Source organism: Cervus elaphus, chromosome X (assembly GCF_910594005.1).
Source record: "Cervus elaphus chromosome X, mCerEla1.1, whole genome shotgun sequence".
Taxonomy (NCBI): domain Eukaryota; kingdom Metazoa; phylum Chordata; class Mammalia; order Artiodactyla; family Cervidae; genus Cervus; species Cervus elaphus.
The window spans coordinates 168864642-168878493 of record NC_057848.1 but is presented as its reverse complement, the minus strand read 5'-3'; positions in this window follow the sequence as shown (position 1 = coordinate 168878493).

Genomic DNA, 13852 nt, shown 5'->3' with positions numbered 1-13852 from the left:
GATGCATTGTACACCATGGGGAATAGAGCCAGGCCTTTGTCATAACTATAAATGGAAAGCAAGCTTTAACAGTTGTATAATAAGAAAGAAAAGGAAAGAAAGAGGGGGGAGGAAGGAGGGAAGAAAGGAAGGAAAAGAATGGCGTTTTTGGAGGTCAAATAGCCAATACTGATAAGAACCTTTTTCGCAATACAATGTATTTTAGTTTATTTTATTTATTTTAATTCGTGGGTAATTACTTTACAATATTGTGGTGGTTTTTGCCATACATTGACATGAATCAGCCATGGGTGTACATGTGTTCCCCATCCTGATCATCCCTCCCACCTCCCTCGCCATCCCATCTCTCTGGGTCTGCCAAGGGCACCAGTTCTGAGCACCCTGTCTTATGCATCAAACATGGACTGGCTATCCCTTTCACATATGATAATATACAGGTTTCAATGCTATTCTCTCAGATCATTACACCATTGCCATCTCCCACAGAGTCCAAAAGACTGTTCTGGAAATCTGTGTCTCTTTTGCTGTCTCCCATATAGGGTTATCATCTCCATCTTCCGAAATTCAATATATATGCCTTAGTATAGTGTACTGGTGTTTTTCTTTCTGACTTACTTCGCTCTTTATAATAGGCTCCAGTTTCATCCACCTCATTAGAATGGATTCACATGTGTTCTTTTTAAGGGCTGAGAATTATTCCATTGTGTCTATGTACCACAGCTTTCTTACCCATTTGTCTGCTGATGGACATCTAGGTTGCTTCCATGCCCTGGCTATTGTAAATAGTGCTGTCATGAACATTGGGGTACACGTGTCTTTTTCACTTCTGGGTGAATCAGGATTTGAATGAGGAGAAACCATGATGACTATTAGCCTGTTAGTGGTAAACCCTGCACATGAGTTTGGTTGAAGGAGTGGACCAAAGTTGGAGATGGTTGTTTCAAACCGTCTGAGAGTGCTCAGATGGACATGTGGGGTGCTGTCCTGTGGGGGACATCTCTGGTTGCTCTGTTCTCACCAGCAACAGAGGATTTTCTTTCCTTCCTTTCATTTCCCTTGTTTCACTTTCTCCCTCTTTCCTCCCTACCTGTCTTTCTTTCACAAACATTCAATGTGCTGTGCTGTGCTGTGCTTCGTTGCTCAGCCGTGTGCAACTATTTTTGACCCCATGGGCTGTAGCCTTCCAGGCTCCCCTGTCCATGGGAATTCTCCAGGCAAGCATACTGGAACAGGCTGCCATTCCCAAATCCAGGGAATATTCCCAACCCAGTGATTGAATCCTGGTCTCCCATGTGGCAGGTGTATTTTTTTTTCTTTTTACTGTCTGAGCTATCAGGAAACCCTTAAAATATGCTTAATCTGACACTATTTTTTTTTCATATCTGTAAAATCAAATGGATTTTATTTAAGGATTTCCATGTCTCTCCTTACTATTAGAACACACAAAACATAGTTATTCCAAGTATCTTAATGTCTCTTTTGCAATCACTAAAATCTACGCCACTTCTGCCTGCATTTCAGTTCTCAAGGGAATTTTAGTATGATTTTTCTTACCGTCATGAGATTTAATATATTTTACCATGGTCTGGAGCTAATTCCATACTCTTCTGGTGAATTGGCTGCTCATGTCTTTAAACATGTCTTCATAAATTTAAAGGCCAGTGATACATCGTTCCTATAAAGTGCTGGCTCGTGCCTCTGGCCAATTTTCCTAACAGGAAAATTTTGAGATCTTCTCAAAATTCTAAGAGTCATCTTTTGGGTTTGTTTCTGGCGTACGTTTTCTACCACTTAAAATGTTCAGCAGTGTGATGGACCCTGGGAGAGTAAGCAACAAGTGGACACCAGGATGTGAACATTTCATTGGAAACCTAGGAAGACCCACTAAGCCAACAACCTTTCCCCAGGGGTGACCTCAGGCTGGTTGACCCTATGAGTCAATTGGAAAAACAAGGACTGAGTTGGAGCACACAAATCACTCCACTGTCCTTCAGAGCCAACCAGCTCAGTGAGAGACAATGGGAACTAAATGCACAGAACAGGATGACACAGTGTGTCGTCCAAGACGCTGGAAGCTTGTGGCAGCTGCTCATGGAATTGAATTCCACCTTGGTTTTGCTGTGAGGTAAGCTCCAAGGGACCTTCCAGCAAGAAAACAAGATGAGAAAAGCGATTTGTGAGTGCACGTGTAGAGAAGACGTTTGCACAAGGCTCACACAGCTCCTGGCAAGCTCCACCCCTTGCTGTGAATACTAAGCAGACATAGGTGGGCATTTCCTGCATGGGATCCCCCAGCACAACCTGAAACATGCATTTCTCTGCCCCATCTCCATCACCCTGTTCAAACACAAGCCTGGGTAGTACTCCTGGTGAGGTGAGCCTGAGTCCTAGACTTGAAATGAGATAGCTCCGTGTGGAGCAAGGGCAAGTGTATTCACTGCATTCTCACAGCCTGAAGACAAGGGTTTCTGACTGGAGACCAGAAAACGGAAGCAAGCTCCTGGAACACTGAGACAAGGAGGCGGGATGGAAAGGTTTCTGTCGGCTGGCCCAGTATTCAATGGGCTGCAAGGTGCATTAAGACTACATTGGAAGAGGAACGTGGAATGATTCTCGCTTCCACAGACACTTAAACACAACCTAGTTGGCATGCAGGGAGTTGAGGCAAGATATGAAAAGCTAGATAATGGTGAAAGCTGAGAGGGAACAGAATGAATGCCCAAGGAGTGTGGCTGTGGGGCAAGGTTTGGAGGAGATGCACTCTGCCTGCTGTGTGACCCATCAGAGTTGACATAGAGGTGAGGGTGGCAGGTGAGTTTGGAGGCCTCTCTAGGGCATTACAAATGCCTCATTTCTCCCAGTAAATCATCTGAATTGCTCCCCATCCTCCGCTAGACATGTCAGGATGGGGCTTTGTGATGTCAAAGCTCACCCAGGGCCACCATTGGCTGGGGAAGAGACTTGCTGACCTCATAAAGCATGAGGGTGAGGCTCCATGGGGACGGGTATATATAGGGGTGCTCAGGGGCTCTGAGCAGACCACTGTGATTCCTCCAAATGTCTTAGGTGACTGGGAAGCCACAAAGCTCCAGAGTAGTTATGGAGCTACTCTGTTACCCAGAGTTACTTCTGTTACCCAGGAGAAGAAGAAGATTTCCTATCAATTGAGGTCCAGAAAAAATGTCAAGGTGAGCTGAACCCAGTCAAACTCCTCTTGCCGATCGATCCCACCGCAACAGACACCCTCCCCTGTCCTTTCCTGGCACATAACCCTTCTCTGCCCACACCATTACTCCTGAAGCCATCTTTCTCACCTGTCTTCACACTCTCCCCTAAACCAGTGCCATTCTTTGCTCCCTCTCCTGTTTTCTCCATGTGGCCAGGGTAACCGTGAGGGTGAATAATCCAATTCCGGCAAGCTGGCCAAGAAAATTTTTCAGAAAACTCCCACCACAAAAAAAGCTTAAGAAAATCAGATGCTCAAAGCTCTGTAGCCAGAGTTCCAAGGCGAATGAACAGCTGAATGAGAAGGAACCAGAAGAGGTCCTAGAGACCATGGAGGTCATTTCCACACCAGTTAATGAGAAGAAACCAGAGGAGGTCCCAGAGACCATGGAGACCCCTGCCATTACAGCTAATCTGAATGAATCAGAGGAGGTCCCAGAGACCATGGAGACCTCTGCCATTCCAGTAATCAGAGTGAACCAGAGGAGGTTCAATAAACCAAAGAGACCCCTGCCATTCCAGCTAATGAGAACGAACCAGAGGACGTCCCATAGATGATAGAGACCCCTGCCATTCCAGCTGGACCAGTGGACAGCCAGTGACTTCGGGGCATGGCTATACACCTCAGAAATGCTCGGGGGTCTCGCTGTTGAGTACTGGACAACAGTACAGATGCTGAATATTTTAGCAACTGCATACCTTAATAATGAAAATAAAATAAAATCAACCTCATGTGAAATTATGTTTGTCTCTGTGTTCTCTGATAGTGGGGGGGCAGAGAGGGCAGGTAAGGGATAAGTGTGTGAGGAGGGAGGGAGATGGCTTCTGTGGAGTTGGAGATGGGGCAAGAAGGTCCAGGTTGCCAGAAAGTAGGGGGAAGCACTGGTTCCAGACTGAGCTTCAAAGACACACTTCCCATGGGAGAAGAGGAAGAGGACTTGGAGTTTCTCTGTGTGAGTGCAGAGATGGACACTTAGCTGGGGAGCTGTGTTGTGTGGGGAGGGAGGCAGTGCCATTTGTTCAAAAGGCATACAAAGGAGCTGCCCCATCAAAAGAATGGAATATTGGCATCTGACGCAACATGGAAGGTAGAATATTGACTAAAATAACTCAGACAGTGATAGACAAATACTGTATGATATCATTTATAGATGTTCTGCCCGTAGTCCAGAGCCCAGTTCGGCAAAGGAGACTACTCGAGACAATGCAAATTGCAGTAGGGGAATTTACTACTGACTCGAACCAGGGCCTCCCGCCCTCACCAACGGTGTGAGGACGAAAAGGCCCCGAGCTCCAGTCCTCTCGGGTATTTATTGAGTACAATCGGGTAGTTGGCGCAAGCGGATTGGTTACACAGTTGCAAGGCAATTCTTCTTGGCCCAATCCTTGTGGGCTTTCAGCTTCCCCCTGATAGGTTCCCTTTTTCTTGCTAGGCACATGTTGATTGGCTGGCTCTAGGTGGACTGATAATTATGCTACTCTGGGAAACCAGGCCTACTCCTAATCTAGGCTGCCTGTCATGGCATTAGCCGTGACAGCCTCACATTTCCCCCCGTCTTTGTACTTTTTGTAGAGGAATCTTTCTCTCTACCCTGTGAAATTGGCTGATATTGTTGTCTCAATACCATAATTTGGATGGTATTGAGGCGCTCCCTAATGAATGAGACCAGACGGTTTATAATGCATGGACCAAAGGTCAGTAACAATATTAATATTATGAGTGGACCCAGGAGGGTGGAAATCAAAGTGGTCAACCAGGGGGAGCGCTGAAACCAAGATTCAAACCAGCCTTGTTGGGCTTTTCGTTCTCTCTTCCGCTGGGCTAGTCTCTCTCTTACTTTCTGGTAAGAGTTTTGTACCACCCCTGAATGGTCGATAGAGAAACAACATTCTTCTCCCAGTGCTGCACATAATCCTCTTTGTTGCAGAAACAGCAAATCGAATCCTCTCTTATTCTGTAACACGACTTCAGCCAAGGAGCTCAATATCTCCATCTATTGCAGCCCTTAGTTGATTATACTGTTTATCTTGCAACGTTAAGGCTGCAATCTCACTTCCCGTTTTTAAGGACCCAATGGGACTGCCAAAGTCAGGGCAGTGATTGGTTCTCGTTTTACCCTATATGGACCCGATGGGTCTAACCTAGGTTGCAGCTCTTCATTTGAGTAATAGTTTAGCCGGGGTATCAGGTAGACTAGGACACAGAAATCTTGTGAGGCATTAAGTGCTGCCTTATGGACACACGGGGTTAGTCCGGCGGAGCAAGTCTACCACCCGTTTTCTGGCGGAAGTGCGCACTGGTGAGTAGAATTGGGGAGGCTAGTCCTAGGGACTGAATTATTATCACCTAGGTGTTGATAAGTCTTAGGGATAGTTACTATACAGGTGCCTATGCCAGTAATGGAGCTACTGTCAACCAGCCTGACCCAGGTTGTTGCTGCCGTCTGCAGGCTGAGACATATTATAGCAAAACAAGCAACCATTTGTTAAGCCCGGACGAGAGGCATTTAGGGTGAGATAGGCCGAGGAGATCATTTTCATAAGGGGGTCAGTTGGTGGGGACATGTTAACCCTGGGGGGTCCCACGGTGCGTGGAGTCGATCTATTAGGGAGTCTTTGGAGTTGTTCATTCACCTGGTTTGGTCCTAAGGCTACTTTGGGTGCCAAATAGAGAGGTCCCTGTTTTCACTTAAGCTCAAACCAGAATCCTGTGTCATAGCCAGTCTTGTAAAGACGGAGGCCCCAAGCTCGGCCATCATCCCCCCTGGTAAATTTTTTTGTCCTTTGTCTGTGAATTTGATCTGTAATGGGAAACATTGCCCGGGACTCTGTTAGTTGGATATTTCTGGGAATTCGGGGGTGAGTTTACCTGAATGAGGTCCTTGTCGGAGTTAGTGAGCCAATGGACTGTTCCCGTGGTTTCACAACCCCAAGCGGTGCAATAAAAAGAGTCAACTCCTCCACATTTTTCTATGTGGTTCTGATCCCTTCCTCCCCCCGGGCAGACATAGACAGGCACCTGTTCGTAGTACTGTGGGCCTTTTCACTCACAGTTACAGGTGAACGGGCTGAAAGAGCCATGGGCAAAGAATTTGGTCAGTTGGTGGGGCCCAAACCCATTACCGTCAGCCGCCAGCACGCACAAATCAAAGGTCTGTACTGGCCACCATGTCCCTTTGGGGGCCACTTTGGAGCTCATATTAAGCACTTCTCCAGTCTCAGAATTGTAGATAGCCCAAGTCAGGTTAGCTGGCTGATGGGGGTTGTGGCTGGTTGCTCCTGGGCCGGTGAAAACTGTTATCAGCAGGAGAGTTAAGAGGGCTCCCGTCGTACGAGTTTCAGTTTCAAAGGATTTGACGGGTGAGGTCTTGCCTCCCATTCTGCTTGCGCCTTCTCTTGTTCTTCAGGGGTGGCTTGCCGCACGTGACTGCAGTGAACCCAGGGCCCGATCCGGTCGACCTAAACAGCAGTAGGAGTGGTAAGGAGACCAACATAAGGGCCTTTTCACCTAGGTTCTAATGCTTTAGATTGGTGTCGTTTTACCCAAACCCAATCACCTGGGGCCAATATTGCCTGAGGGGATGGTTCCCTTGCTTGGACCCTCGTGTATCTCTTGAATTAATTTCCACACATGGCTATGCACCTTACTTAATGCCATCAGTGTTTTCTGGAATTGTCCCAAGGTAGGGGGTGGTAGGCATTTTTCCTCGAATATAGGACACACAGGAGTGGGTCTTCTATACAGAATCTCAAAAGGGGTAAGATTCAGCTTATAAGGGGTGTTACACGCTGAAAAGAGCGCAAAGGGAAGGAAGGTCACCCAGTCCATGCTAGTCTCTATTGCCAACATTGTCTAAGTTTCTTTTAGTGTCTGATTCATTCTCTCAGCCTGTCCAGAGCTCTGGGGATTATATTCACAATGTCACTTCCATTCTGTCCCCCCTTGAACAATCTGGCTCACAAAGGCAGGTCCGTTATCAGAGCCCATAGTCACTGGCAGCCCGTGCCTAGGCACTATCTCTCCTAAGATCTTTTTAGCGACCACTGTTGCTGTCTCTCCCTTAGTGGGGAAGGCTTCTACCCACCCTGAGAAGGTATCTACCAGAACCAACAGATAGAGATACCCGTACTTGCCTGGTCTTACCTCAGTGATATCTGTCTCTCAGTGTTGCCCTGGCTCTTTCCCTCAGTACCTCGTTCCAGTGTGCTGCCTTTTCTCTGTCTTCATCAGCTGGCACGCTTTGCAAGCCTGGATTATCTCTCGTAGAGTTGCATTTTGTTGAGGGAACCTCAGGCAGTCCGTCTGGAGAAGTGTCAAGGTCTTTTTGTCCCCCAAGTGTTTAGTTGTGTGCAGGTGTTCACATAGGTGATGACCCAGGATGGCAGGCAATATCAGGTTGTTGTTTTGATCTCAGTGCCATCCATCATTGTCATCCTTCTGGAGGGTGGTATCCTCGTTAATCCAAACGAGGTCAGAGAGGGAATAGTCAGGGACTGGCGGCAGAGTCCCCATACCAGGAGGTGGAACTCCCATGGCTAATATGCGGGCAGCATAGTCCCGGCTGGCCGCTTCTTGAGCGGCCACATCAGCAGCCCGATTGCCCCCTCTCCTAGGGTCTTTTCCTTTCTGGTGAACAGGGACATGTACAATTGTTACTGCCCGGTGCAGTTGAACAGCTTTCAGGAGCCTGCGGATCTCAGGCAAATTCTTGACTTTTTTTCCCTCCGCTCTTCTAAATCACCTTTGCTGGTATATCAGACCTTGAATATGGACAGTGCTAAAAGCATATGGGCTGTCAGTAAAAATGGTGACTGTCTTCCCTTTTGCTTGTTCCAGAGCCTGTATTAGGGCAATCCATTTTGCTTTTTGTGCAGACGTGTGTGGGGGACGTGTCTCAGCCCATCTTGTCTGTCCTGAATCATTAACTATAGCGGCTCCCGCCTTCCTTTGCCCATCTTTTACATAGCTGCTCTCATCAGTGAAGCATACTAGCTCACTGTTGTTTAGGGACACATCAGTTGAGTCTTTTCAAGCTGCCAGGGCCTCAGCCAGTATCTCACTGCAATCATGGAGAGGGTGGTGCTTCTCTGGGTTAGGTAGAAGCGTGGCTGGATTCAGGAAGCAAATGGTCTGAAAACACACCCATGGGGCATCAAGCAGCAGGGTCTGCTAATGTGTCAAACGGGCATTGAAGATTCACTTACAAGGCGGCTGCTTTAAAACCCCTTCGATGTCGTGGGAGGTGTCAACCCAGAGTTGCTGTCCATACGTCAACTTGTCAGCGTCGCGGACGAGGAGGGCAGTGCCTGCAATGATCCGGAGGCAACGGGGCCACCCAGAGGCCACCGGGTCTAATCGCATTGAAAGGTATGCCACCGGCTGCTTCCATGGTCCCCATTGTTGCTTCAAGACCCTTTTCCTATTTTTTGCTTTTCACCTACAAACAGCTGGAATGGCTTCTTTGGGTTAGGCAGGGCAAGGGCTGGGGCTTCTAGTATGGCCCGTCCGAGTGTCTGGAAAGCCTGTTTCATTGGCTCAGTCCAAGTCCAGTCTGGGGTTTCTCTATTATTAAACACCTTTTCAGCTGCTTTCAGTAAGTCTTGTATTGTCTGTTCTCTTAACCCCTCTATCTTTTGTAATTTTCTCTTAATATCTGGGGCTGCCTGATTCACAAACGCTAGTAGAACTGCAGCGCGTGATTCCTCAGCCTCAGGGTCTATGGGTGTATGTTGCCTGAAGGCTTCCATTAGCCTCTCTAGGAAGGCTGACGGGCTCTCAGTGGGCTCTTGCCTTACTAAACTCACCTTTGCCAAATTTGACGGCTTCCTAGCTACAGACCGCAGGCCAGCCATTAGAGTCTGGCGGTACACTCGGAGACACTCCCTTTCTTCCATTCGCTCAAAATCCCAGTTAGGGAGCAACAGAGGGAACCCCTCGGCCACGAGAGGAGGCTGGGCGGTTGGTCTCCCGTCGACCCCCGGGACCCGTTTCTGTGTCTCTGCCAGGATTTGCTCCCGTTCCTCCGAGGTGAAGAGCACCTGCAAGAGCTGCTGGCAACCATCCCAGGTGGTGATATGAGTGAACAAAATGAAATCTAAGAGGTCAATGAGGCCTTGGGGTTTCTCCAAAAAAGGAGGATTTTGGATTTTACAATTATACAGATCACTCGTGGAAAAGGGCCAGTACTGATAGGTTCGTTCTCTGTCTGCGTTAGCTGGTCACACTCGGACGGGGAGTGCCTGTACAGTAGATGAAGGTAACTCTGGGTCCCCATGATTTTGCTCACCCCTATTTCCTCTATTTCTTCTCCAGGGTTAGGGTTCCCTATCCCTTCTGATTCATCGGAGGGGAGGGCTCTTCCCCCCAGGAGAACCTGCAACGGAGGAGGGGCATATGGCGGGGGCCTAATTTCCGTCTCTATGTCAATCAGGTTCGGGAACGAGGATTCCTGCAAGACCGGTTTTGGACCCTTGTTCTTCTCAGCTTCTTTTGGGGGAGTGGGGGTTTCCATAACCAGGGCTTGAACATTAGGAGAATCAGGGAGTTTGTGAACAAAATGTTTTAACTATTCAGGCGGATTTTCGACTAGATCTTGCCAGACCATAACATATGGGACTTGGCCCGGGGGCCCCAGGGATCAGGAGCCATAATTTTTTTCTTTTACCGCCCGAATAATAGAAGGTTGAAAAGTTCCCTCTGGAGGCCATCTAACCTGGAAGGCGGGCCACTCTGCAGAGCAAAAGGTCATTAATTTACTCCTTGTAACCAGTAGCGACAGATCATACGCTCTAGCCCTGATATCTGAGAAATGATCAGTCATGAGAGAGAGTGGGGTAGATTTTCCTTGCCCCATAGCGAGAGTCAGAAGAAGGTCACTGAGAATTACCACCAAAAAATCCTATCGGGAGTGGTGGCGGCCAGGAGGTCGGGCTTGTGGTATGCTTCGTGGAACTATTTGAGTGCCTTAGTCATTGCACGGAAGTTTTCTTGTTGGGGACGGGCACCCTAAGGATTTTTAGCCCATTCTGTGACCCCCTTATCCTTTTACGGGAGTCTTCCAGTGGCAGGCGCCCTATTGGCTCTTAAGCGCCTGTCCCGTGCCCACACAGACGGGTTTTTATTTGGCCAGATTCTCGGTTTAGAATACGAGAAAAAAGAAAAGAGTTTCACCCTCTCAGGCTCCCGTTACTGGGGCTGACTTGTTGGGAGGCCTTCAGAATCCGCCAGAGAGTAGCCCTGGCCGGGACTCGTCAGTCGCCCCGACAACTGTCTGTCTGTTCACTGAAACTCTCAGAAACAGAAACAGGCTCAAAGGCTTTATAGGTGGAAGTAGACAACAACTCACCAGAGAACGAGACAGGAGACAATGCCGGCAGTTATACAGAAGCGAAAAGGCATAGAAAAACATATAGACAGACACACATCGGCCCACAACACAGACCTGGGGGGCGGGAATACCTGAGTCTCCCTATCCTCTGGAACAAGGGTCACCTTACCGAATGGCGTCCACTGTTCCCCAGATCCGGGCTTAGGAGAGGAGGTCTCTTTCCCGAAGAGACGGCTGCTTTCCAGCGTGCTCGCTGGCCTCGACTTCACACCAGCCCGAACTGCCAATCCGTTCCCTCATGGAAAGCTTTCCCTCACGCCAGACACCTTCCTGCCTTTTAGCAGGGCCTCGGATTTACAATGGACTTTTCCAGACCTGCCTGAGCACCGGTGCTATTACCTGTCCTTTTTCCCCTTTGTTCCAAAGAGCGTTCTTCCCCGGTCAAGGGATCCCGGACGAGCCCCAAAATGTTCTGCCCGTAGTCCGGATCCCTGATTGGGAAAGAAGACTCCTCGAGACAATGCAACTTGCAGTAGGGGAATTTATTACTGACTCGAGCCAGGGCCTCCCGCCCTCACCAACGGTGTGAGGACGAAAAGGCCCTGAGCCCCAGTTTTCTCGGGTATTTATTGGGTACAATGGGGTAGTTGGCGCAAGCGGCTTGGTTACACAGTTGCAAGGCAATTTTGGTTGGCCCAATCCTTGTGGGCTTTCAGCTTTCCCCTGATAGGTTCCCTTTTCTTGCTAGGCACATGTTGATTGGCTGGCTCTAGGTGGGCTGATAATTATGCTACTCTGGGAAACCAGGCCTATACTAATCTAGGCTGCCTGTCATGGCATTAGCCGTGACAGCCTCACAATAGAATCTAAACATACCACAAAGTAGAGAATATGATAAAAATGGAGGCGTAGAGATATAGAGAAGCATCTCCTGGTTGACAGCTGGGAGGGGAAGAGGGAGGGGCAATACAGAGGTGGGGGAATGGGAGCCACACAGTGTTAGTTAGGTGGAAAATGAGCTCAGGGATGCATTGTAGAACATGCGGAATAGAGCCAGGGCTTTGTCATAACTATAAATGGAAAGCAAGCTTTAACGGTTGTATAATCATAAAGAAAAGGATAGAAAGAGGTGGGAGGAAGGAGGGAAGAAATGAAGGAAAAGAAGGAAAGAAGGGCGTTTTTGGAGATCAAAAAGCCAATACTGAGTAGGCCCATTTTGGCAAAGGAATGTATTTTAATTTATTTTAATTATTTCAATTGGTGGGTAATTACTGTAAAATATTGTGGTGTTTTTTGCCATACATGGACATGAATCAGCCATAGGTGTACACGTGTTCCCCATCCTGATCCCGCCTTCAACCTCCCTCCCCATCAAATCCCTCTAGGTCAGCACAGTGCACCAGCCCGGAGCACCCTGTCTTATGCATCAAACATGGACTGGCTATCCCTTTCACATATGATAATATACATGTTTCAATGCAATTCTCTCAGACCATCCCATCCTCGCTGTTTCCTGCAGAGTCCAAAAGACTGTTCTGTAAATCTGTGTCTCTTTTGCTGTCTTTCATATAGTGTTATCATCTCCATCTTCCTAAATTCAATATATATGCCTTAGTATAGTGTATTGGTGTTTTTCTTTCTAACTTACTTCGCTCTGTATAATAGGCTGAAGTTTCATCCACCTCATAAGAATGGAGTCACATGTTTTCTTTTTAAGGGCTGAGCAATATTCCATTATGTCTATATACCACAGCTTTCTTACCCATTTGTCTGCTGATGGACATCTAGGTTGCATCCGTGCCCTGCTTATTTATTACAGTTCTGTGATGAACACTGGGGCACACGTGTCTTTTTCACTTCTGGGTGAATCAGGATTTGAATGAGGAGAAACCATGATGATTCTTAGGCTGTTATTGGTAAACCCTGCACATGAGTTTGGTTGAATGAGTGGGACCAAAGTTTGAGATGGTTCTTTCAAACCGTCTGAGAGTGTTCAGATGGACATGTGGGGCGCTGTCCTGCTGGGGGACATCTCTGGTTGCTCTGTTCTCACCAGCAGCGGAGGATTTTGTTTCCTTACTTTCATTTCCCTGGTTTCCCTTTCTCTCTCTTTCCTCCCGACCTGAATTTCTTTCACAAACATTCAATGTGCTGTGCTGCACTGTGCTTCATTGCTCAGCTGAGTCACACTCTTTTTGACCCCATGAGTAGCCCGCCTGGCTCATCTGTCCATGGGTTTTCTCCAGGCCAGCATACTGGAGCAGGCTGCCATTCCCCCCTCCAGGGGATCGTCCCAACCCAGGGATTGAATCCTGGTCTCCCATGTTGCAGGTGGGTTTTTATTTATTTTTTCTTAATACTATCTGAGCCATCAGGAAACCCTTAAAATGGGCTTCATCTGACACTAAGTTTTTCATATCTGTAAGATCAAATGGGTTCTATTTTATGATTTCCATGACTCTCCTTATTTTTAGAACACACAAAACACATTTATTCCAAGTATCCTAATGTCTCTGTCTGCAGTTACTAAAATCTATGCCACGTCTGCCTGAGTTTCAGTTCTCAAGGGAATTTTAGTATGATTTTTCTTACCTTCGTTAGATTTAATATGTTCTGAACCTGGTTCAGGGCTAGTTCCATACTCTTTTTGTGAATTGGCTGCTCATGTCTTTAAACATGTCTTCATAAATTTAAAGGCCAGTGATACAGCTTTCTTATAAAATGTTGGCTCCTGCCTCTTGCCCATTTTTCTATCAGGCTTTAAGATCTTCTAACATTTCTAAGAGTCATCTATTGGTTTGTTTACGGCATGCTTTTTCTACCTCTTAAAATGTTCAGCAGTGTGATGGACCCTGGGTGAGTAAGCAACACATGGAGAACAGGATGTGAACACTTGACAGGAAACCCAGGAAGAAACGCTAAGCCAGTAAACTGTCCCCAGGGGTGCACCTCAGGCTGGTTGACCCTACGAGTCAATTGGAAAAATGAGGACTGAGGTAGAGCACACAATTCACTCCCCTTTCCTCCAGTGCCAACCAGCTCAATGAGAGACCATGGGAACTAGATGCACAGGACAGGATGACTCATTGTTTAGTCCAAGAAGCTGGAAGCTTGTGGCAGCTGCTCATGGAAATGAATTCCACCTTGGTTTTGGCTGTAAGGTAAGCTCCAAGGGAGCTTCCAGCAAGAAAACAAGATGAGCAAAGAGATTTGTGAGGGCACGTCTTGAGAAGACTTTTGCACACAAGGCTCACACAGCTCTGGGCAAGCTCCACCGCTTGCTGGGAATACTAATCAGC